Source organism: Cryptomeria japonica, chromosome 10, assembly GCF_030272615.1.
Source record: "Cryptomeria japonica chromosome 10, Sugi_1.0, whole genome shotgun sequence".
In the NCBI taxonomy this organism is placed as follows: Eukaryota; Viridiplantae; Streptophyta; class Pinopsida; order Cupressales; family Cupressaceae; genus Cryptomeria; species Cryptomeria japonica.
The window spans coordinates 608,313,981-608,341,618 of record NC_081414.1 but is presented as its reverse complement, the minus strand read 5'-3'; positions in this window follow the sequence as shown (position 1 = coordinate 608,341,618).

Sequence of the window (27,638 nt, the reverse complement as noted above, 5' to 3'; positions counted from 1 at the left end):
ATTGATGACAACATTGTTTTTGTAGTCATCTAAGTCTTGGAAGCCAACCAATAAGGAATAACCGGTATAGAAGACAATTTACCAGTGAACCAACAAATAGGTCCTCAATCGGTAAACAGGAGTAGAGTTGCATTCATGCAACTAGTACAAGCGATTGATGAAGAGTTGGATGATGCGGTTTTAAATCAATGATGGAGATAGGTATTTGGAGCTATGTTCATGACCGCATTGGAAGATTCAACCGGACAAGTGATATTTGATGTACAGACGAGGCATTCTGATGAAGACTTAATTGGTAGTGATAAAGTCACTTAAATCGGTAAACTAATGTAGGTTTTGTCTTATTTTTTATTTGTTATGTCAGTGGCTGACATAAGTTTGGCATGCAATGTTAGTTTATTTAGATTCATTGAGCCTAGGAAATTATTCCAAGGTTATTAGCTGAGTAAGTTGATGTCTATAAAAAGTGTGATGAGTTATGAATGCATGTATGAGATCTAAGGTGAATATTGTGATTCTGATTGTGTGGTGATTAGTGAAGCTCTGTATTGATGTGTTGTTGAAGTTTTGAGGATCTTCAGTAGATCTTATCAGACATAGAGGTGTTACATGAAGATAATTTAACAATTGTTTTCCTGACAATTTGCAACAGTAAAATCCCCTAGCCGGGTAGGTCCTAAGAAGCCTTAATCTGTAAATCCCCTAATAGGATAGCTCAACATCTGAGTGTTAAATCGTCTTGCGAGGTTGATCCTAATAGGTCAAATATCCTAACAGGGCTCATCATTTAAATCCCTTAACCGGGTGACTCCTAACTAGGTCTTCTCCTATCAAAGCATATTTGTAAGACCTTAACCAACCAGGATTTCTATTCTGTAAATAGTGAATCTTGTGGGTATTAACTCCCACTGTGGTTTTTCCCTTTTGGGTCTCCATGTATAGATCTTTTGTTATGTGGAATTTGTTTTATTGGGCATTATCTTATGTGGTGATATTCCTCTTATGCTTGTTAAGTTTTAAGTTGTTTAAGTTGGTGACCAGATTCATATTTTTTTTGCTTGCACTGATTCACCCCCCCCTCTCAATGCCTTATAAGTTTATCAATTGGTATCAGAGCCAAACTTATTTGAGGCTTAACCACTTGAGAAGGATTCCTAAGGTAGACATGGGGGATATGAGTTATAGATAGATGTCTAACAAAATTGCAAAAACTGAGGAAGCCCTAGAAAAATTGAGAGGCAAGTATAAAGCTTCACTTGCTAAGCGAAGAGAGATAATTGAACAACTATTGGAGGTTTATGAAAGTAGTTCTTCTGATGAAGTAAACATAGGTGCATTGGTTGATGAGGTGGAGAAACTGAATGTTGAGAAGGACAACTTGAGGAGAGAGCTAGAAGCCCTAACTATCCGGACGAGTCAAGAACTTAAGCAAGGAGAGCAGCAGAAGATAAGATCAAATATAAAGAACATGAGATCTTTAAGATAAATTAGGAAAATGACACTCTATATGCACACTAGCATGAGGAAAAATAAGAAAAAGAAGAGATAAAGGCAGAACTAGATATGGCAATGTCCCTTAGAGAGACTCTTATGAAAAGGAATGAAGACCTTACACAAGAACTTGCTAATGCTAATGAGAAGCTTGCAAAGTTTAACAAAAGTTCTACCATGCTTGATGAACAGATCCAATCACAAAGGATGAAAGGTGATACAACTAGATTAGGTTGCAATACATTTGAGAAAGGTGAGTCTTCTAGTACCAAGGACAACATGCATGAAGGTAAACCTGGACCTAAGATTCAGAAATCCACCGGTAAGAAATCCTATAAGCCTATTTGTTTCAATTGTCATAAGCCAGGACATACTGCTAATGTTTGTAGAAGCAGATCTGATGTTACTAATGGTTTTAGACCTAATACATATCAAGGATATAAGACTAGAACCTTTAATGGTTATTGTTACACTTGCAACACGCATGGACATAGAGCTATTGAGTGCAGATATGGAGCAAATAATCTGACACCTCACATGAGTAAGAGGTTTGGTGGTGGTTGACAAAGTACCTTTAATGACCAGAGAAGTCCTAACTGGCAGAGACCCTATGCTAACCGGTCTAGTCCCTATGAGATAGAAAAGAGGATGACTGTGGTTTGCACAATCTGTCATAACTATGGTCATGTAGCTATGAGCTACCGAAGAAGGACTAGTAGAGGCAATGCGGGACCTTGGAGAGCATTTGTTATGGCTTGTTATCATTGTCATAATCTGGGACATATTGTAAAGTTCTATAGAGAAAAGGTGAACAAATTAGTAAATCAATCTATTGACTGAAAAGAGAAGATGAAAGTTGATGTGGAGGAGACCAGAGCTAAAATGAACAAAATTTGGAAAAAGAAGGATGATGAGAAAATTGAAGACAAACCATTTGAATATCCTATTTCTTCACCTAGTGTGGAGATCCCTTCACCAACAAACTAAGATGCTTAAAATCTTAAGGGGAGCTTAATGTTAGATCTATTTCAAAATCCCCTAAAGGACAATGAGGTATGTTAAATCTGCATAATTTGATGCATTATGATATTTAGAAGTGATTAATTGATCAAACCGGTAGGTTTGATGTGCTATTAGAATCGATAGTATGTTGAAAGATATTTTAGGGTTTTACCGGTAATGACATTTAATGCGGTTTATAATGGGAAAATAAAAGGAACTTTCTGAATTCTATTTGTCACATTGCATTCTTGTGAGCACTCAGAGAGTGAATAGAGCAGATCAGAGCTTGTGTTTACAGATTGATAAAGATTTGAAGTGATTTGATGTGATTTGCGATCGAAAATCAATGAGAAATCTTTGTCGGCATTTGGAACCCTAGTGCAGAAGCAATAAAAGGTATTTATCCAGAAATATTGTTATCTTCTTATCTTTCTGAATCATTGAAGATGGACACCCCACATCTAGTTGATGTGCCGATAGACCCCATCTTGAATTTAAGAGGCACTCGTTTAAGTTTGAGGCAATTGATCCCATCGGAGCCCTATCCAAAGTTCCTTATGGTGTCTTACATGTTGAAGATGTTAGATCATTTTATCATTGCAAACTATAGGATTTTGGTATCGCTGCTATTTTTTATCAGTATAGAGCATTGTGTGATAAGAATGGTATTTTGAAGGAATAATTCAAAAGGGTTACTCAGAAAGGGTTTCACCATGCCCTAACCACCATTGATGATTTTGATAATGAACTTGTGAGATACATGCTTAGTAGAATTCATGACCAGTTTATGTGGCTTGACCGACCACATAAGATTTCTAAGGAAGCTATTCACGCAGTCACTGAATTTTGTGCCATCAATGAGGTTCCTGTACTGACATCCATTCCTAAGAATGATGTAGAAAAATTAACAAGTTCTAAATGGGATGGAAGAGCAATGACGGTGAATAATATCAATGATCTGTAGTGAAATATGCCTCAATGATTATCGCTTACCGGATCTATTAATCTAGCAGGATGAACAACATCCCTGCTGCTGCTATTCACACTGCCCACTGGATGATAAAAGAGGATGTTGATTATGACTTGTCAAAGGCTTTGAAGAGTCAACTGATGCTAAACCTAGAAACCATCAAGAAGGATAAGAGGTTAAGGTTTAATTTTGGACAATTAATTCTTGGTTTATTCTTTTATTTTCAGAAATGTTTCCCCGGTATTGGTGATATCCAATGGATAGATGGCCCTCCAGCATTGGGGAAAATGAAGAATAGATACTTGCATGATGGAGGCAGCTGAGCCCCATACTACATGGGTTATGCCCATGGGGTATGAAGTGGACAAGGATCTCCTGATTGCATATGCTGATCATTTTCTTGCCCAATTGGTAGATACAACAACATAACATTTTGGCACTTACAAGGAGAAATCATTTCAAGTGCATTTAGAACTTAATAGACCGATAATTGCAAAGAAAGTTAGAAAAGAAGTTGAAACATTTGCAGAAAAATAAGGATTCACAAAGGAAGCCATTGTTGAAGTAAAAGAAAAGCATGCTGCTCAACAGGCCAGAACATCAAGTTCTCCCACAGGTACCTCCATCGGTATGAAGACAAGAGTTGGAAAGGAGAGAGCTACAAAGAAACAAAAACCAGCAGTTGTTAAGGAGAAACCAATAGCAACAAAGAAGGAGAAACCTTCAAAGATTTAGTTCTAGAGAAAAGGTAAGATTGTTGAACCGCCTACTACACCGGTTAAGATTGGTAAAAGGAAAAAGAAACAAGCACAGAAACCGGTAGATGCTGATGAAGAAGAGACTAATTCTGAAGGAGAAAAGAAAGCCCTAAGGGCCAATGGCAAAAGGTCAAAGGGTGTTGGTACTTCAACTATGAAATCTTCAAAGAAACCGGTAACCAAGCTCACACATCTTGAAAATTGAATAATAAATATTAAAGAGTATGGTTTATTGACTGGTGTGAAGAAACTCTATGATAGTTTAGTGAAGATGAAAAAAGGTAGATTGAGAATGCAATTGTTTATATGGTGAATAAATACAACAAGGCCCTTATTGAATTGCAAGGGCAGATTCCAAATTCATTGTATAATATAATTGATGCTAGATGGTAGACAACCATGAAACACGATAGAGAATACATTGAATTTTTTCTGAAAAACTTGCAACCTGAAGCTACTAAGGAGGAGATAGATGGAATTCTTGTTAAGGAAAAGGCATCTTTTAGGTCAAAGAAAAGGTTGACAAGAATGTTAATTGGTGAGACCCAATCAATCCATGAGGAGACTGGACAAATTTTGAAGAAGCTACTGGGTTTGATTCCAGATGAAGAGAATGAAGTTAAGGAAGATGAACCAGAAAGTTTTGAGGCTGAAGATCTTCCTCAAGGAGTCAAGATAACTAATTTTGAGCCTGATGAAATAGTGATGGGAAATCAAATGGTGAACACACAAACTAAACCAGTGATTATTCCTGATGATGATGATACAGGTAATAATGATGATGCTGATGCTACTATCAATGTAGATGTATAGGATGTTGATGTTCAAATGTTTGAGAAACATGAATAAGAACAAGGACAGAAAGAAAAGAAAAATGAAGAAGAAAAGAAGTATGAGGAGCCACCGGTAGTAACTCAAACTATTGATACACAGACCCCACCGGTACAGGAAACTAAAGTTGATAAAGGGAAAGTTTCTCTTACTGGCAATAAGGACTATTTGAAAGGACTTGAGACTAGAGGTAAAATACTATCATCTATGACTAAATTTTCATTATTTTGTGTTGATTTGAAGAAGAAGAAGAAGAAGAAGAAGAAGAAGAAGGAAGTTGAGCAAGAACTTAAAGTTCTTAGTGAGTAATTCAAGCCCCTCAATGACTCTACTATCAATTTTGGAAGATTGGTTGTTGAACTTCAGCATAAGCTGAAAAATTATGAAAATGAACAGGTTAAGAGGATCAGATCATTGCAGGAATTATAGACACAACTGATACTGAAAGTGGAAATCTTGTAGAGAGCTTATAAGGAAATTGAAGCTATCCTTGAAATAGCGGAGATGAGTACCATATATGCGATGGAGGAGCTTGCTAGACAGATGAGGACACGTGGAGATAACCAACACTATTTTAGAGACCTGGCATAATGATTTGAAGAAATTTCAATCTCATTTTAGTGATGTTTTTTCTAAGATTGCATTGTAAAGACATTTATATATGCTAATGCAATTTTGATGCACTTTTTGATGTAAAATGTATTTATCTTTCATGTATTTACTTCTTTGTTTGGCATTGTTGTCAAAGAGGGAGTAATAGTTGAAGAGTCAGTCAAAATTTTGTATGTAAAAGTAAAGGGAGTAGTCGTATAAGTCTTTTACTTTTTGTAATAGCATGCAATTGCTAAGGGGGGGTATATGTCATGAAGTCAATTTTTGGTATTACACACTTAGTTGAAATTTGTTTTCCTAAGTATTTCCATCAATGCCAAAGGGGGAGAATGTTGGCATTTGTCTGAACCGGTAAAGACTGTTGGTGATTTGCAACCCGTAAATGATTGATTGGTGAATGTGATTAAGAGATTGAGATTAATGTTTGAAGACTAAGTCTTGTGTTGTAATTGATGGCAAATTTTTTTTCTAGTCATCTAAGTCTTGGAAGCCAACCGGTAAGGAATAACGGGTACACAAGACAGTTTACTAGTGAACTGACAAATAGGTACTCAACCGGTACAAGTGATTGATGAAGAGTTGGATGATGCGGTTTTAAAGAAAGGATGGAGACAGGTATTTAGAGCTATGTTCATGACTGCATTGGTAGATTCAACTAGGCAAGCGAGATTTGATGTATAGAGTAGGCATTCTGATGAACAATTAACCAGTAGTGATAAAGTCACTTAAATAGGTAAACTGGCAGAGGTTTTGTCTTATTTTTGGTTTTTTATGTTGGTGGCCAACATAATTTCAGCATGCTATGTTACTTTGTCTAGATTCATTGAAGCTAGGAAATTGTTGCAAGGTTATTAGTAGACTAAGTTGATGTCTATAAAAAGTGTGATGAGTTATGAATGCATGTATGAGATCGAAGGTGAGTATTATGATTATGATTGTGCAGTGATTAGTGAATCTATTTATTGATGTGTTGTTGAAGTTTTGAGGATCTGAAGTGGATCTTATCAGACACAGAGGTGTTACATGAAGATCATTTGAGTGTTGTTTTCCTAATAGTTTGCAGTAGTAAAATCCCCTAACTAGGTAGGTCCTGACATGCCTTATTCTGTAAATCCCCTAACAGGGTAGCTCAACATCTAAGTGTTAAATCCTCTTGCAAGGTTGATCCTAATAGGTAAAATCTCCCATCAGGGCTCATCATTTAAATCCCTTAACCGGGTGACTCCTAGCCAGGTCTATTCCTAGCATGGCATATTTGTAAGACCTTAATCAGTCAAGATTTCTATTCCGTAGATAGTGAATCTTGTGGGTATTAATTCCCACCATGATTTTTCCCTTTTGGGTTTCTATGTATAAATCTCTTGTGTTATGTGGAATTTGTTTTATTGGCCATTAGCTTATGTGGCGATATTCCTCTTATGCTTGTTAAGTTTTAAGTTGTTTAAGTTGGTGATCAGATTCATATTGTTTTTGCTTGCACTGATTCACCCCCTCTCTTAGTGCCTTATAAGTTTATCAGACTCTAGATGCACAAAGGGTGACAAAGAACTCTCTCCAAGAGGTTAAGTATTACATGAGTTTATATGAGAGATCAAAGTCGCGGGATCAGTGGGCACCCTCTTTTATAAAGCATACATGGTCAATACAGACCCTGAGACAGACTCAAACATTTGGAGAGTCTGTTGGCATGAGAGCTCCTCGACCACCCCCAGTGGGACCCTCTAGAGGAGCAGGAGACTAGGAGAGTGTAGGCTAGAACTCCTATGTATGTGTGACATTTTGATCCTTTGGGGTATATCATTGTACCGTGGTTAGACACTATAGCATCATAAAATTGCGACCCTTGCAATTTTTGATTGCATTTGGGTCTGCTAATTTGCAATTTTTGACCGCATTTGGGTCTGCTAATTTGCAATTTTTGACTGCATTTGGGTCTTTGCATTAACAGACAAATCCCTAAGCCTGATCAGAGACCTGAAATGTGTTCATGCCATCAATAACTTGCATGTTTTCATCATACTACACTGCCTTTTGTTATTGCCTGTCCTAAATCAGGACAGAACAGGGGCATGGCACCCTTTTCCTAGCCCTATTTTGGGCCCCCTTTGGTCCCTCCTTACATTGGGCTTGTTAATTGTGAAGTAGGAAAAATTTCTCTATGCTGACCTAAGATGGGAAATTACCTAAATATCCCTAATTGGCAAGTATATAAGGAGAACTTCCCTCCCTATTTTCATAAGTCGATGATAAGCGGAGTTGATCATAAGCAAAAATAAGCATTCAAGCATTCATTCAAGCATTGAGCAATTCAAGTCTCCTTTCAAGGCTAGGTGTTGCATTCAAGAAAAGGATTCAACCATTGAAGAGGAGATTTGTATCAACATTCAAGACATCCCATTTCAGATATCCATTCAAGAAAATTCATCTACAAAGGTATCAACCTTTCAATTACATCCCCTCCTTGAGGTGGAATTACTTCAGACATTTCCTTTACTTGCAACATTTTTCAACCATTTGGTTAATTCCAAAATGGGGTTTGACTTGAAGGAAAACCCCCAATCCAAACAACATTTTCCTCTCTTTTATGTGTGTAGGTTGCAGGTGTGTGAGTGTAATTGCAGGTTTAGGTTTCATTTTTAGAGATGAAAAAACCCTTTTTGGTGCACATATTTTTCGAAGGACCGTGTGCAACTTACACACAGGCCCTGCAAATTTTGCTTAGATTTGTAGGGGAGCTTCGTCTCAACATTCTACTGCTAATTCCAGGTGCAAATTTTCATCCCGCATCTCTATCTCAAGATATAATCATTTCTTTGTCATTTCTGCACTTAGTCTCAATTTTCTTAATGCAACTAGTCTATTACAAAAGAGGGTTAATTTACTTTCCTAATACTTTCCAAATTTACTGCAATTCACTTAGTATTCAATCTCTTACCATTGGGGATTGGATCTAGTGAATTCAACCCCTCTTTTTAATGTAATGTGTGAAAAATTGAAGGGAATCCTTTGTGAAACTTTCATCCCTCTTTTGAGGGGAGTAAATATTTCCACTTGATCTCCCATCATCATTTTTCACCACATTACATTTTGGTGATCCCGACATCTTACATGCTTAACATTGAAAATTATTGCATACTTTTCATTTACAAATTTAATTTTCTTGGAATTTACACAAACTTAGTGGTCAATTCATTCAAAACCCTAGTTGCTAAAATTGAAATTGAACTTGTATTTTGCAAAAAAATGCTATCTATTGCCTTAGATCTGAAAATTACATTGCTTGTCAAATTCAATTCTTTCATTGTCTTGTTCAATTTGCAAATCAAATTTACAAAATTAAGTGGTTCATTGTCAAAACCCTAATTTTCAAACATCAACTTGAACTTGTGCAAAAAATTGAATTTACATTTAATTTCAGATTTGTGACTTTTTTCAGACTTGTCTTCTTGCCTAAAATTCAAAATTTCAATTTCCCCCATTTTTCCAAAATTTCAAAATTCAGTGGTTAGGTCCTAAAACCCTAATTTTCAAATTTAATTGGATTTTGTGCAAAATTTCAATCAATTTCAACCAATATCAGTTTTCTCAATATTATTTAAGGTGGCCCTATCCATTAGGTTTGACCTTTTTCAAAATTCAATTCAATTTCTTATCTTTTTCCAAAACCCTAATAGGGTCCTATTTTGACATTCAAACCTTACTCTCACCTATCTAGAGATCGTAAAATCAATCATTTTTTGGGGGTTAGCTCTCAAATCATCGTAGCTTTCATCCTTGGAAATTTCCAAAAAAGTTGGAAGGACCATGCATAACTTACACACAGTCCCTGGCTTTTTTCCCAAAATTTCAGGAGACAGTTATGATTGTATTTAATTACTTAAATCCAAAAAATTGGCTGATTTTGTTGAATTTTGATCCCTCTAAAATCGAAAAACACTTCCCAATTTCAACATTGCAACTTTCAAGGAAACATTTAAAATTAAGTGGTTAATTATAATATGCCCTAATTTTAAGATCTTAATTGTGTCAATTTTAAGTTTTAAATTAAGTGGTATCCTATTGGCCCTAATTTTAAATTTCAATCTCTTTTTATTAATTATAAATATTTCTTGGAGATTGTGTCATTTCTTCTTTCCACAAAGTTCAAATTGTATAATCATCATTTTCTTTAATTTTGCATTATTCAATTTTGCAAACTTTGTTTCGACAATTCAAAATACAAATTCAAATTTAATTTTTTTTTTCCTCTAGTGCATGATTTTTACAACTATTAGTCCTACCTATACTATCCCCATCAGACGAAGCATTAGAATTAAGGCTTCCCAAGGTTTAATTCCCGAAGAGATGGAGCCTAATTTGGGTGATTTCTACAATGACGATATTGCTAATTCTTCCCATCCTACTAATATCTCTACCTACCCAATTGATAATTCTCGTGATGAAGAAGAAACTTTAACTAGAGTTTCCATAGATCAACTTTCAAAATTGGACAATCAATTTGACAATTTCCAACAATGGATGTCCCAAGAATATCCTAATAGTGAAGCCCTTCCATTAATTGAAGGTCTAAAACACATGATTCAAAGTGATAAGAATGGAATTGATAAATTGTGTGGTACTGCTCACATTGTTGATTCTAATGTTATGCCTATGAAGAGTTGTGCTGAGAACCTAGGTTATTCACAACCTCCTAAACAAATCAATTAGTATATTCCTTTGACCATTTCTATGGCTAGTATTCCTACTTTCACTTTAAACATCATGGCTAATTCAACTCAAAATGTCATACCTACAACCATTAGTCACGGGGGAAATCCCTCTTCTTCATTCAATCCTCCATCTTTATCTATCCCTTCAATGAGTATTCCTATTGTCTCTCAATAAATCAATGTGACACAAGGGGGCAATTCATCTAATCATTTTACTCCTCCTTTTAGTGTCTCATTCACTACTCAATCATAACCTATGCCTAATTACCATAGTGTCCCACCACCTTATTCTCAATCAATGCCTTCTTTCAATAACATCACACCACCTTCTCAATCAAACATGTCTAACATAAATTCTTTAACCGAAGCAACCATTAATAACCTTTCTCAAACTGTGTCTTCATTGCAACAACAACTTGCTCCAATGAGTCAATCCAAGTTTAGTGTGCTCATAATTGATGTTGCAAGCCCACTTTCTCTTGATATTGTTTGAGATGTCCCTCCTTAACATGTGGAAGTCCCTTAATTGGAACTCTATAATGGAAAAGGTGATCCTTTAACACATGTCAAAACATTCCAAAATTTGTGTACTAACTTTGCTCATGATCAAAGATTGCTTGCCAAATTGTTTACTAGAACATTAAGAGATAAGGCTTTACAATGGCATTGTTCTTTTCCTTCTTATTCTATTACTTCTTTTCAACAATTAGAAAATGTTTTTATTCAACAATTTCAAAACAACATAGGTCCTAAAATAACTTTGACTGATTTAATGCATTGTAAACAAGGTGTAAAAGAAAAAGTGACCGATTTCATTGGTAGATACAAGCATTTGTGTTCTCAAATATCTTTCCCAATGCCTGATAATGATATTCAAAGAATTTTCATTTCTAATTTGTAAAAAGACATTAGGGAAAAACTTCTCTTTTCTGAGTTTACTTCCTTTCCACAGTTGTGTGCAACACTTCACAATTATCAACTGACTATGAGTCAAATGGAGCAATCTACTCCTATGGCTTCAAGTGATAAGGGTGAGAGTGCTCAGCAACTATTTGTAAAGATCAAACCAAACAAATCATGAATTTATAAGGCACTGAGAGGGGAGCGGGGGCTGAATAGGTGCTAGTAAAAACAATACAAATCTGATTATCAATTTCACCAACTTAAAACTTAATAAGCATATAAGAAATAACACCAAGTATGAAATTGCCACATAACTCATAAACCATATGACACAAGAGGTTATACATGGAAAACCCAAATGGGAAAAACCATAGTGGGAGTTAGTACCCACAAAGATCCACTATCTGTAGTATAAAGATCTGACCAGTTAAGGCCTACAACACCTAGTTAGGGGCACACCCTGTTAGAAGTGTCTAAGCCTGGTTAAGAGCTATACAATAAGGTCTATGAGGACCAGCCCTGTTGGGAGCTACCCACATTACTGGGATTTGTAAACACAAGATAATATGTCACCTGGTTGGAGGATTTAATGATCAGACCTGTTAAGATCCAATTGCACCCTATTAAGAGTGACCTTGTGAGAGGATTTTCTTGCTGCAACTGTTAGGGAAACAACAAGTTCAAATGATCCCAATATAACTCCATCAGTGTCTGATAAGATCCACTTCAGAATATTACAAATTAACATATAATTCCTCTCAGAACAACTCTGATCATTGCACTATCAGAAATATGAAATTTGCTAATGATCATTTATACATTCAATCTCATACTCATATATATCTTCATATCTCATCACACATCTTAAAAAAATTATTAGGTCGGCTAGAACTTTGTAACAATTCCCTAGGTTTAATGTATCTAGACAATCCTACATTGCACGCCTTAGTTATGTTGGCCATAGACATAACAAATCCAATTCTGTGCCGTTTTACTGATTTGAGTGATTTTCATCACTACCGGTTTAATCTAAGTAAGAATACCTACTCTGTCAATCAAATCTTGTTCACCTGATCAAATGACCACATGCGGTCATGAACATGACTTCATCTACCAATCTTTATTGATGCTGCCAAACTGCATCAACCCATTCCTCATAGATTTCCTGTACCGGTTGTCAGAATATTATTCTGTCTGTCTTTTACCGGTTAAAGTCCTAATTACTGGTTCTGATAAAACTGTCTCTGCTTACTCGTTAAGCCTTTCTGGTTGAACTATAGGACTCAGATGACTATAGAAACATAGCTTCCATCAATGTAAACATACAACATACTCATCATACAACAACGTAATCAAACTTGTACCGATTGCATCAAGCAAACAAACAATTACCAGTTAAGATCAAATGATCAAATGCCAACAATCTCCCCCTTTGGCATTGATTGTAACACTTTGGAAAAAAAATTTTCAACTAAGTGTGCAAGAGAAAAATTAACTACATGACATGTACTTCGCCTTAGCAATTACTCCTATTACTTCCCTTTTACATTACATAATTTTTTTTGACTGACTCTTTAACTATTACCCCCCCTTTGACAACAATGCCAAATAAAGAAGTAAAACACATGAAAGATATATACATTGTACATCAGAATTTGCATCAGAGCATATATATATATATATGTATATAAAGTTGTAAAGTATTTACAAAGCAATTTTAGAAAAAGCGTCATTGAAATGAAACTGCAATTGTCGTAGATCATTATCCCATGTCTCTAATAGTGTGTTGGTAATGTCAACATGTGTCTTGATCTGCCCTACTAATTTCTCCATTGCATCAACTATGCTCATCTCAGGTGTAGCCAAAATAGCCTCTCACTCCTTGTATTCTTGCTATAAGATTTCCACTTTAGGAATTAGTTGAGTCTGGAGCTCCTTTAATGATCTTATCCATTTGACCTCTTCAAGTTCATACATCTCAAGTTTGTGATAGAGTTCTAGAAATGATCTACCAAAATGAATAGCTGAGTCATTCAAGGGTCTAAATGTTTCACTCAAGATTTCAAGTTCTTTCTCATAATCTTCCCTTTTCTCCTTCAACTCAACACAAAACAGTGAAAATTTTGAAATAGTAGCCAAAATCGTTCCTCTGGTTTCCAGTGCATTCTTCAACAAGTCTTTATTAACCGTGAGTGCTACCTTACCTTTATCTATCTCAAACATCAGGTGTTCTATCCTTTTCTTCTTATAATCTGTTTCAAGCTGCATCTTCAAAAGTCTTGAGTTGATCTTCGGCATCGGTAACCAACTATCCAAGTTTGTGAATGGGAGTGACAAAACTTTCAATATTAGTCTCAGGTAGGAGACTAGACAAAATATCAACTGCTATCTTGATTGTCTCTGCCTCTCTCTGTTGTTCCTTCATTCTCTTCTTTTGAGCTCTGGATTAAATTGTTGTTGCAATCTCCATCAATTGAGAAGAACTTAGATTGTCCATATCAATAGGTCCTTTAATGCTCATCGAGTCGTCATCATCGTCATCAATTATTTTCTTCTTCTTTGACACCTTTTTCTCTGCCTTGTCTTTCTCCATTTTCTCCTTCTTGGTCTTATCTTCTTCTGTCTTCTCTTCTTCAGTGGTGTCCTTGACCGGTGGTGGTTGAGTTTCCACACTTTGTTCATTCACCAGTGCTTCCTCATCGTTCTTTTCAACAGTCTTTTCCTTTTGACTGTCATCAATATTTACATTTACACTTACCGATGGAATTTGAGTATCAATAGGTTGTGTGTTCACCGGTGGCTCATCAGAGCTCTTTTCTTCAGTTTTCTTCTCCACTTGTTCCTCTTGTTGCTCATGGTGTTCAAACATTTGAACATCAACATCAAATACATCTATATTATCAACATTATTATCAACATTGTCTCTGGTGTTATCATCAGGAATGAATATTGGTTCAGTATCAATCAGATCACCTTGCGTATAGTTTTTATCCGGTTCAAAATATGTGATCTTAACACCTTTAGGATGTTCTTCTAACTTGAAATTTTCAAAACTATATTCCTCAACTTGTTTTTCCTCTTCATCATCTGGGATGAGACCTAAAACCTTCTTGATCAACATCTTAGTCTCATTCTAGACTAATTCAGACTCTCTATTAACATTCTTGTTAATCTCTTTTTGGATCTGAATGATGCTTTTGCATTAACCTTTATTGCTTCAATCTCCTCTTCACTTGCTTCCGGTTGTAGGTGCTTAAAGATATAATCAATAAATTCTTTATCTTGGCTAATGGCAGCCTACCACCTTGCATCAATTAAGTTATACAAAGAATTTGGAATCTTCCCTTGTAGCTCAATGAGGGCTCTGCTAAGTTTATTCATATTGAAGATGACTGCATCTTCAATCTCCCTTTGTTGACTTTCAAATAAATGAATAAACCATGTGTTCAAACCTTTGTATATTCCATAATCCTTAATTATTTGAACCATCCTATTGAAAGAGTCTTCTAATGTAAATGATTTCTTAGGTGATTTTCCCTTACCAGTTGCCTTAGGATTCTTAACACTTTCTCTAAGTTCTCTTTTATCCTCATCTGATTGAGTAGCATCTTCATCATTTACTAGTTTGTTGGCTTGTTGCTTCTTCCTCTTTCTAGTTTGTATTGGTGCAACAAGTGGATCGACAGTTTTTTTCTTTCTTCGGAATTGAATTTTAGATGGTTTCCCTCTTTGTGATTCATCTGGTTTGTCTTCTTCCATCTTCTTTTCTGCTACTCTAGATTTTGTATCTCTTACTAGTAGGGGTACTGGTAGGTACACTAGATGCTTCACCTTGCTCTGCTGCATGCTTTTCCCTAGATGCTACTATTTTCTCTTTTGTAAATCCTGCCTTCTCAACAAATGCTTCTACCTCCTTCCTTATCTTCTTTGCAATCATTGGTCTCTATAGCTCAGAGTGGACTTGTAGTGATTTTTCTTTGTATGTCGCAAATCTCTCTGTAGTGGTATCCGCCAGTTGCTCTAATAGACGATTAGCCTAAGCAATGAGTAGATCCTTGTCTACCTCATATCCCATAGGTAATACACACGTGGTTCTAGGGATAACTACTTCCATCATACAGGTATCTATATCCACCATGAAACATATTGTCTTCTTATACTAGTTAACCACTTCTGCCAATATACGCTCTCTAGCATGCATTTTCTTTTGAAATTCATTGAAGTAACCCGAAGAAATATTATCAAACTTATCCTTCAGCATCCTAATGTTTTTCTTCATCTATAGTAGTGTAGGGGTACCTTCAATCCACTAAACATCTCCAATATTGGGGAAATAGTTTTGGAAATAGAAAAATAATCCCAAAATCAATTTTCCAAATTTGAATCTCAACTTCTTATCTTTCTTCATGACTTCTAGATTCACCATCAATTGGCTTCTTAGTGCCTCTACCAAATCATAATCAACATTCTCTTTTACCATCCGGTAGGTAGTATGAATAGCTCCTGCTAGTATGTTCTTCATTCTGCTTCATAAGAGTCTCTCTAAGAGACATTACCATATCATGATCTTCTTTGATTTCTTCTTTCTCTTCTTTCTCCTCATGCCAGTGTGCATATAGAGTGCCATTTTCTTGATTTATCTTAAAGATCTCATGATCTTTCTCTTTGATCTTGTCTTCAACTTCCCTCCTAGCTTCAAGTTCTTGATTCATCCGGATTGTAAGGGCTTCAAGTTCTCTCCTTAGGTTAAGTTTCTCACCATTTAGTTTCTCCACTTTCTCAGACAATTCATCTATGTTTGCTCCATCAGAAGACCTTCTTTCATTGATCTCCAACAATTGTTCGATTAATTCCTTCCTTTTAGCTAGTGATGTCTTATACTTGCCTCTAAGGGGTTTCTAGATCTTCCTTGGTTTCTGCAAGTTCCTTAGCCATCTCTCGATAACTCTATTCCTTCTGCCATATTTTCCTTAGGATTAGAGATCCCTTGCAAGTGGTTAATCCTTAAGGAAGTTACTCTATGATACCAATTGATGAACTTATAAGGCACTCAGAGGGGGGGGGGGGGTGAATCAGTGGAAGTAAAAAAAATACAAATTTGATTATCAATTTCACCAACTTAAAACTCAAAAGGCATAAAAGAAAAAACACCAAGTATGCAATCACCACATAAAGCATAAAACACATGACATAAGAGGTTATACATGGAAAACCCAAATGGGAAAAACCATAGTGGGAGTTCGTACCCACAAAGATCCACTATCTACAGTATAGAGATTTGACCGGTTAAGGTCTACAACACCCGGTTAGGGGCACACCCTGTTAGAAGTGTTTAAGCCTGGTTAAGAGCTATATAGTAAGGCTTGTGAGGACCAACCCTATTAGGAGCTACCCACGTTACTGGGATTTACAAACACAAGTTAATGTTTCACCTGCTTAGAGGATTTAATGATCAAACCTTGTGATATTTTGCCAAGGTCAAGGGCACAATGAAAAGCACACAAAAGAAAGATAATAGTTTGACAAGAACATACTGAATTCTCATTAATATACAAAAGTGGTCAAATGGATTAACCAATATGATGAATATGGGCCTTCTTATATAGGCAAGGCCAAATGGATATGTGAGCACACAATCATGAAATTTGGCCAAATGAGAAACAAGGGTAGGTAAGAAAATATAGGGGTAGGTAGGATAAATAATATAATATTCCACAAGAGTTGGATCACCCACCGAATGTGGAATGTAACAACAAGGTAAGACCATAAAAGGTGGCATTTCTCCTACAAGAATCATCCCTATATACATACTTCCCTAAGAGTCTCATATCCAAACTACGATGAGATGTATTATCCTAAGTCAACTTAAGTAAAGTGTAATTATATCCTATAAGAATAAATAATTACACCAACACCCCCCCTTAAGTGCAATTTAGGGGAATGAAGACAAAATTCAACAATGCAAGAGGGGTCCTAGCTACGAGGCCATGATAAGTACCCATGTACAATATGCAAATGCAAGAAAACCTATGCAATGCAATGTCTCACAAACGGGGAAAGGGAGATAACCCATCGGGAAAAAAATCCCCTCCAAAAAATCCCCCCATAAGAGAGGAAGGAGAACTTAGCTGACATCCCCTGATGAAGCATCCCGCACCCCCAAGAGAGCTTGCAACTAATGATACTTACTCTCAGTGAAGAGTTTGGTGAATATGTCTGCAATATGCTCTGCTGTAGGACAATACTGCAAGTCAATGACCTGCTCCTGAATCAGCTCCTGAATGTAGTGCATATGAATCTTGATGTGTTTGGTCTGCTGATGCTGGACTAGGTTCTGTGAGACTGCAATACCACTCTGAATCTCACAATGCAGAACTATCATTCATGGAGTGGAGAACCCAAACTCTGTGAGAATATGCTAAAGCCAAATAACCTTAGTCACTGCGTTAACAACCCCTTGATACTCAGCCTCAGTTGAAGAGAGAGAAATAGAATGCTTCTTCTTGCTCTGCCAACAAATGGGGCCTGAACCAAGGTGGAAGTTGTAACCAAAAGTAAACTTACAATCATCAAGATTTCCAGCCCAATCGAAGTCTACGCATCCAACCAAGAGAAGTCCTATTCCTATTGCATAGTGAATCCCATAATGATGTGTACCCTAGATGTAGTGTAAGATGCATTTGGTTGCTTTCCAATGAAGCTCATGTGGTTCTTGCATAAAGTGAGAAACCATGCCAGCCACAAATGATATGTTAGGGCGTGTGTGAGTAAAGTAGATGAGACTACCCACAAGATGGTGATACAATGTGGCATCAACTAGTGGAGAAGAGAACTTAGCCTTAAGCTTGACTCCTAAAAGAAAGGGAGTTGATGCAGACTTATAATCACCCATATGAAAGCATGCAAATAGATCAAGAGAATACTTGGGCTGTGAAAGTATAATCCTGGAAGGTGATTGTGAAATCTCTATCTCAAGAAATTAGTGCAAAAAACCCAAGTCAATCATAGCAAATCTATCATGCAAAGCAGATTTGACACTGCTAATGATGGATGTGGTGCTCCCTGTAATGATCAAGTCATCAACATAGAGAACAAGTATTAAGTGTTAGTCATCTTGTCGAAAAATGTAGACACTCAGATCGAAATGACACGTGGTGAACCTTGCTGAGAGAAGGAAGGAATCCATCTTGGTGTACCAAGCCCTAGGAGCCTTCTTAAGGCCATAGATAGCTTTCCTCAATCAGAAAACCAATGAATAATCCTGTATGAAACCCTGTGGCTGCTCCATATATATCTCCTCATCAAGATCCCCATGAAGAAAAACACTCTTCACATCCATCTGATGCACAAGCCAACTAGGAGCTAAAGCAATAACAAGTGTCAAGCGATTGGAGTTCATCTTGGCTACGGGTGCAAAGGTCTCAGAATAGTCAACACTTGGAACTTGTGAGAAACCTTTTGCAACAAGTCAAGCCTTATACTTATCCACACTACCATCCACTGCAAACTTGGTCTGATAGATCCACTTACATTGAACCATATTTCTCCCCTTAGGGAGAGGGACTAACTCTCAAGTGTTGCTCCTTATCAAGGAACTATACTCTTCCTCCATAGCTTGGTCCCACTCAGGAACCCTTGATGCTTCCTGAAATGTCTGTGGATCATAAGTGGTAGAAATGTATGAATGTGGAAGGTCCTGATGTTGTGATCGAGTCCTCTGTGTATTTGAAGGATCCCCAAAAAGAGAACCCACTGACTCAAGTGTTTGTTGAGCCCAATGAGGTCTAGGTGGAGGTGGAGGACAAGGATTCTCAACTATTAGTGGACCCTATGAAGGTGTAACCCTACGAGTTAGAGTTGAAGGAGTCTCATCATTTAAATCACTCTCATCACTATCCAAAATGGAGGAAGGTGGAGGAGGAATTGAGGCTAAGCTAGGAGATTTTTCCTCAAAATGAACACTCCTCTCAATAAACACCTCATGTGTCTATGGATCCATCAATTGATATGCCTTAACACCCTTGAGATATCCAATAAAAATACAAGGCCTACTCAGAGGTTCCAATGCCTTCCATTTCTGCGGAGGAATGCGAGCCCACGTTGGACACCCAAAGACTCTGAAATGTCTCACAATCAGTTTCCTACCAACCCAAGCCTCAAAAGGAGTGATACCCATCAAAGCTTTGTGAGGAACCCAATTTTGGATGTGTGTAGCACAACTGATAGCCTCTGCTCAAAAGGTGGGATCAAGAGAACATACATGTATCATATAGCTAGCCATCTCCTTGAGAGTTCTATTCTTTCTTTCTATGTCTCCATTCTACTGTGGAGTGTAGGCAACTAAATGATGAAGATAAATCCCATCAAATGTAGAAAAATCCTCAGGTCTTTTGTTCACATATTCCCTTCCATTATCTGTGTGAAGGATCTTGACTATTTTCCCTGATTGCTTCTCCACATGAGCCTGGAAGGATAGAAATTTGTCAAACACTTCACTCTTATGAACAAGAAAATAGACCCAAGTGAAGCGAGAGTAGTCATCAATGAAGGTGAGGACATAGTGGGCCCTACTAAATGAAGGTGATGGAAATGGACTTGCTACATCACTATGAACAAGTTGAAGAACTTCCAAATCTCTCCATGATTTCACCTTATCAAAATTCTATTTAGGATGCTCACCCATGGAACATCCTGAACATACACCCTCTAAAAAATTGATTTGAGGTAGACCTATGACCATGTCTTTAGTGCTAAGCTACTGAAGATAGCGGTAGTTGAGGTGACCAAAGCACTCATGCCATAACTTACTTTCTGAATTTGAATGAGTAAGCAAGGCCATAGAAGGAGATCTTAGAACAAACTGGGACAATGAATAAATCCTTGAATTGTCATTGCCTTGGCCCACTACTACCAAGGCATCATTATCAATTTCTTTTACCACAACAAAATTAGGTGTAAACTCAACCTTTTTCCCATTCCCATAGTTAGTGATTTAGTAGGTTAGGAACATAAAGAACATGCTCAAATGTTTCATCATCTGTGGCAACCAGACCTTTCCCTTCTTCCTCAACTTGTGTATCATCACCTACGTAAATGTGAGGTACCTTTGATGGCTCCAATGAAGAAAACTGCTCCTTTGTAGAACCTATGTGATAAGAGGCACTCGAGTCAAGTATCCACTATAGTGAAGAACCCATTGTAGCCACAAATGCTTTCCCTTTTCCCTTAGATTGTGAGGAAGTGGAAGAAGATGATTCCTTCTTGTTGTAGGTGGATGACAAATTGATTTTGTTCTTCTTAAGGAGATTTGTCAACTCATCAACCTGCTTAGTGTGGAATCGATGCTCATCATGACCATACTTCTTGCAATAAGCACACGTTGGTTTTTCCTTCTTAGGTGTATTCCCCTTCTTGGAAGAGGATGAAGAATTGCCTTGTGATGGAGAGGATGATTTTCCTTTTTCCTACTACTTTGACTTAGATTGCTTCTTCTTCTTATTGGAGTCTTTGCCTTGACTCCCTTGATTCCCTTGATTAGCCACCAAAGCCTTGGACTTTGAAGACTTGAGAATCCCCATGTTCAACAAATTAGATTGTTCCAACATCAATATTTCTGTACAAGAATCAGATGTAGGCATAGTCTAGAAACTCCCCACTATCAAGTGATGGGTTTGGAAGCTAGAAACAAATGCTGGATATTCGGATGGAAGCTTGTCCAACAAGTTGAATATCAATTGAGCATCCTTTTTGTCAATTCCACAATCCTTAAGCTTTTCTCTTAGCTCATTTGCCTTGGTGACATAATCTTAGATTGTATCAAAACTCTTGAGATCCAAGTTGATGAGCTCATTCTCAATCTTGTAGCCTCTGATTTCATCAACTTGACCATACAATTTCTGAAAGATATCCCAAGCCTCTTTGATTGTGGTACACTTCTCAATGTGAAAAATAAGGTCATCTGATACATACTTACGCAAAGTTCCAAGAGCCATGCAATTTTTAGTGAGCCATTCTAATTGAGCATTAGGATCAGCTGGTGTTGTTATGGTTCCATCTATGTAATGCGTTAGTCCTTTTTCCATTAGTTTGCTCCATGCTTTTATTTTCCAAGATGCATAGTTATATGGAGTTAAAGGTGGAAATTTATGAGGACCCATAGCAACAAAAATGAAAGAGCACAAGAAAAGAGAGGCACAATTGCACAAGACACCCCCCAAATTCACTCAATCAAAGACCCCCCCCCAAATGATGATTTGGCACTTTATACTTAGTGCATTTACAATGGGCCACTTGCAAAAAATGGCAAAGTGGACTCCTAATTTCAACTTTACAACTACCTCAAATAGGCCAAAAGAGACTCAAACTGATAATGCAAGAGATCTAAACTAAGATCCAAGCAAATTACAAGTACCAAGTAGGCCAAATAGGACCAATTTATGAAAGTATAATATCCACTCAAAATTAATGCAACTGATGACATATTGTGAAAGTTGACAAAAAATTATGCACTTTAAAAAAAAACGGCACCTGAAAAGGAGGTCGTATGAGCTCGAACAAAGCCTTTGAAGTTGCAAAATTGAGGATTGGAAAGATACAACTGAAATAGTCTGGAATTTCTAAAAGAATGTCCACCAAAATCATAAAATAACCACACCAATGTGGAAAGAACAAAAAATGAGCCCAAATACAAAAAAATTGCACCCAAAAAGGAGCAAAATTGAGCAAGTTATGGGCCTTCAAAGTTGCCCCCAAAAATCAAACTTCTCAATGGTGAGGGGTTTAAAATTTTCAAAAAGGTGTTGATGTCAGCACTTCACTATGTTAAATTTGATGGCCATATGCCCATAAAAAAACCATCACACCCCCCTTGTTGACCTTAGGGATAGGCCGACGTGGCAGGATGACAGAGCCGCTGAATGTGCAGTCCGTACTGTACGACTGATTATGTGGCATAACTTGATTGGCTAAAGCTACTGATCTATCTGTATGGATAGGTTGACTGTACTGGTGATGTGTCAGATCCATACATTTGTGTGGTAGTCTATAAGCTATAGTGGCACCTTTGTGTTTGATGTTGCACGGTGATGGGGCAGGTTATGTGGCGGCGAGCTAGTGGAGCGCCCGCTTGGGGCAGCATGGCGATCGCTGGAGTTGAGGTCACTGGAGTGGTCACAGGGTGGTTGTTGGAGCGACCGCTGGAGGTCACCAGAGTGGTTAGGGAGGTCGTCAAAGGCACATGACAGTGGGTCCCTGCAGACTATGCAGGGTACAGAGTACGGGGGGTGGGGTCAACGTAGCCCCCTCGAATATAATATGAACTTTACAACTTAAAAAAAATCTGCAAATTAAAAAAAGAAAATGATTGAAATTAAATTTTTGTAGAATAAAATAATATTATTGTTTAAAAAAATAAAAAATAAAATGCGTACCATACTACTAAAATTGGATAAACATTTCCTCCAATGCCCCAAAATGTACTTTTGCCAAATATAGGCAAATTTATACTCGATTTATATGGAAACAACCTCCCGAATGCAATGGTGAGGTCAAAAACTCTCTAGGATGCCTCCAAAATGCACACTACCTCAAATCCAAAATTAGAAGCCTTCCAAGATGTCTCCCAAAACCAATCAATGAAGCCCCAATGGCTCTAATACCATGTGAGATTTTTCCAAGATCAAGGGCACAATGAAAAGAACACAAAAGAGAGAATAGGTTGACAAGAACAAACTGAATTCTCATCAATATGCAAAAGTGATCAACTAGATTAATAGTTACAATGAATATGGGTCTGCTTATATAGGCAAGGCCAAATGGATATGTGAGAACACAATCATGACACGTGGCCCAATGAGAAACAAGGATAAGTAAGAAAATGTACGGGTAGGTAGGAGAAATAGTATAATATTCCACAAGAGGTGGATCACCCTCCGAATGTGGAATTTAACAACAAGATAATACCACAAAAGGTGGAATTTCTCCTACAAGCATCATTCCTATATGCATGCTTCCCTAAGTGTCTCATATCCAAACTACGATGAGATGCATTATCCTAAGTCAAATTAAGTAAAGTGTAATTATATCCTATAAGAATAAATAATTACACCAACAGACTTGTTAGGATCCCACTGCACTCTATTAGGATTGACCTTGTGAGAGGATTTTGCTGCAACTGTTAGGGTGACAACAAGTTCAAATGATCTCAGTATAACACCATCAGTATCTGATAAGATCCACTTCAGAACATTACAACTTCACATATACTTCATCTCAAAACTCTTCTGATCATTGCACTATCATAAATACGAAATTCGCTAATGATCTTTTATACATTCAAGCTCATACTCATATATATCTTCATACCTCATCACACATCTTAAAAATATTATTAGGTTAGCTAGAACCTTGTAACAATTCCCTAGGTTCAATGTATCTAAACAATCTTACATTGCACGCCTTAGTTATGTCGGCCATCGACATAACAAATTCAATTCTATGCTGTTTTACCGATCTGAGTGTTTTTCATCACTACCGGTTGAATCTTAGTCAGAATACCTTCTCTATCAATCAAATATCATTCAGCTGATTGATTCACCACACGTGGTCATGAACATGACTTCATCTACCAGTCTTCATTGCTGCTACCAAGCCACATCAACCCATTCCTCATAGATTTCCTGTATCGGTTGTCAGAATATTATTTTGTCTATCTTTTATTGGTTAAGTCCTAATTACCGGTTTTGATAAAACTGTCTCTGCTTACTAGTTAAGCCTTGTCAGTTGAACTGTAGTTTTTAGATGACTATAGAAACATAGTTGCCAACAATGACAACATACAACATAGTCATCATACAAGAATCTAATCAAACACGTATCGGTTGCATCAAGCAAACAAACAATTACCAGTTAAGATCAAATGATCAAAGGCTTCATCAAATTCAATGACACCATCAATAGAAACAATGTGAATGCTACAACAGGTGTGCCTCCTATTTCTAAATTTTTCAAAAGAGAGAAAGAATTTAATCCTTTGAATGAATCCTTGTATAGCATCATGTCCTAGTTGTTACAAAGAAATGTTATCAAACTTCCTCCAATAAAAAAAAGTTGATCCTTCTAAAGAAACTTCACATAACTTTGATAATGTCTTTTTGTCAATTTCATCATCAACCTAGTCATGATACTGAAAAATGTTTTGCATTAAAATGTAAGATTCAAGACTTAATTGATAATAACACTATACTTGTGGTAGGTGTGAATGATAAGGGAAGCAAATCAGTAGCTCCTCCTAATCAAAATATTAAGATTTTCAATGATCCTTTACCCTCTCATACCTCTAATGTGATTGAGACTGAACACACTTATTTCTCTCCCACTAATTTCACTTTCATAGATCAAAATGTGGTTAATTTGGTAGAGAAACAAGAAACACCTAAGGATCCATACATTGTATCACATTTGATCCTTGTGAGACCATTAAGGCATTTGATAGCCCTTTATACATAGTTGCGAAGACCCAAGACAAACCTTGTCGTGGTGTGCTTATTGATCCCTTTTGCATGGTTAATATCATCACTGAATAATATATTTATATTTTACATTTGCATCAACCAATCTATGATGATACTAATGTGGTCGTTAAGTTATTTGATGGATTTTCTTATCCTATTATTGGTTCTATCAAACTTCCTATTGAGGTTCATACTAAATCTATAGATGTCAACTTTGTTATCATTCCTTCATATGAACAATTCCATGTGAAGTTAGGCTACCCTTGGCTATCTTCCATCAAGGCTATTCCTTCTCCAATCCATAAGTGTTTTAAATTTCCCCACAATGGAGAAATCATAACTGTTAATTATAGCTTATTTCGAGCAACCGAAAGAAGCCTGGGTGTTCCTATTGATTACTTTTGGCCTCTCTTTCAATCTTATCAAAAATAGAAGAAAGATACGATCATATACATATACATATACATATACATAGACATAGACATACACCTACACCTACACCTACACATACACATACACATACACATACACATACACATACACATACACATACACATAAATACACACACACACACATGCACACACACACACAGACATATATAGATATACATACATACATATATATTTATATATATACATACATATATATATATATATATATACATATACATACATATATATACATACATACATATATATATATATATGTATGTATGTATGTATGTATTGCTGCCATAGTATCACCCTACATATATACACATATATACACATATATACACACATACATACACATTTATATATATATAGATAGACACACACACACACAAATATATATATGTTTAGATTAATTCTTGATTAATAAGATTTTAAAATAAATTAAAAAAAAAAGAATTTGGGGGCTGTATATGATATTAATGGCAAAATTGTGCTTCTCGATTCATGGCTTGAGAAGATAAAATTATTTCTTTTCCCTGTGTCTGCTATTGCTCTCTATGAGCTTTGGCGGGAAGTTTTGATACACACACACACACACACACACACACACAGATATATACATATATATATATGTGTGTGTGTGTGTGTGTGTGTGTGTGTGTGTGTGTGTGTGTGTGTGTGTGTGTGTGTGTGTGTGTGTGTGTGTGTGTGTGTATGTATATATATGTATATGTATACATATATATATAGAAATAGATATAGATATATACACATACATATATACATATATACATATATACACACATATATATGTATGTATGTATGTAATACATATATATGTATACATATACATATATATACATATATATATATATATACACATATATATATATAGAAATAGATATAGATATATACACATACATATATACATATATACACATACATATATACATATATACACATATATATATGTATTTATGTATGTATATGTATATATATATGTATGTATACATACTGATGCATCCATAATCGGTAAAAACCCTCAAAAGAGTCAACCACCTTATGCAACCAGAGAGACACAATGAAAGCAGTAAGGAAACATGACAAATTCACATAAAAAGATCAGATTATAGCCTTAGAACTTTTGGAAATCTTCATATTATCATCAAAGAACATCCGGTAGTTACCGGTTACATGCAAGAATCAAGCTAGATACAATCCAACCGGGACTCTAACAATCAACTAGATCACAAAATGCGAATCTCATGCCTTAATCTCAGTTTTACTTTCTCTACCTCTACAAATAGTTACATAACATCATATTTGTACCCACTAGAACATATCTGGGCTGGCCTCAAAGGATTACATTCACCAATGCAGGAAAATGAAACGTGTAATTAGGTCTACCCTAATATTTAAGAAATCTTTCCAGAAAATAACAACCAAGTGATGCGGTTCAGTAGGAAGGTCGGTCACATGCCAAAGAACATCAGACAAGACCCAAGATGGATCCACATGCCAAGAACCGCATCGATAATGAAGGAAAAGCAACCACCAAGCACAAGAACTATCCTAGGAACCTAGAAACAAGCAACCAAAAGGGATAATTGATCAGAGAAGAATCCAAATGAACTAGAAATATGGAATCAACTACATGAAACTGACAAGAAACTACAAACAATATTTTCCATGAAGAACAACCAATTACTGGTACATACCGGTAAGAATACTGAAACTGCACAAAGAACTAAACAAGAACAAAACTGAAAGGAAATGTTTTTGGTTGATGCAAGATTACTCATTGACCGGGGATGCTCCTGAATCAGACAACCCAGGTAGAAAAAGATGTTCCATTAGAGGCAATTCATGAACATCTAAAAGGATTCAGAATGAAGATCTCATGCTCATTTTTGATCCAAACATCTTCCTTATCTGCCAACCTCTACTTTAGCTCCTCTGGTGCCTCAACCAGCTTCTCTAACCTTTGACTCCATTTTATTCTTTGCTTCATATCTACACATTGTCTCTGTTTCTGCAACTCTAATTTGGTTTTTCCACAAGACTTCATCTAGTTTGTCACCATAAGATCGTTGTTGACCGATTCCATCTATCCATCAGGCTCAACTGTCAAATCCTTCTGCAAACCCATGTCACCCTTCAGTATAACCTTTGTAATTGGTTCTATCAGATCTCCCTTCAAAACCTCCAGTATGACCTCTGTAACCGGTTCTATCAAACCTTTTGGTATAGCCCCTACCACTGGTTTCTCAGTGGTGCAACTTCCCTCAGGACTCAATTTCTTCACCTCCTTCTCTTTCTCCTTCAAAGAAATCAATGTGAACTTCAACCCATCCTTTTCAATAGTAACCAAGTTTCTTCTAAAGTCATAAATAGCTCCTCTATCATACTGCCAAGG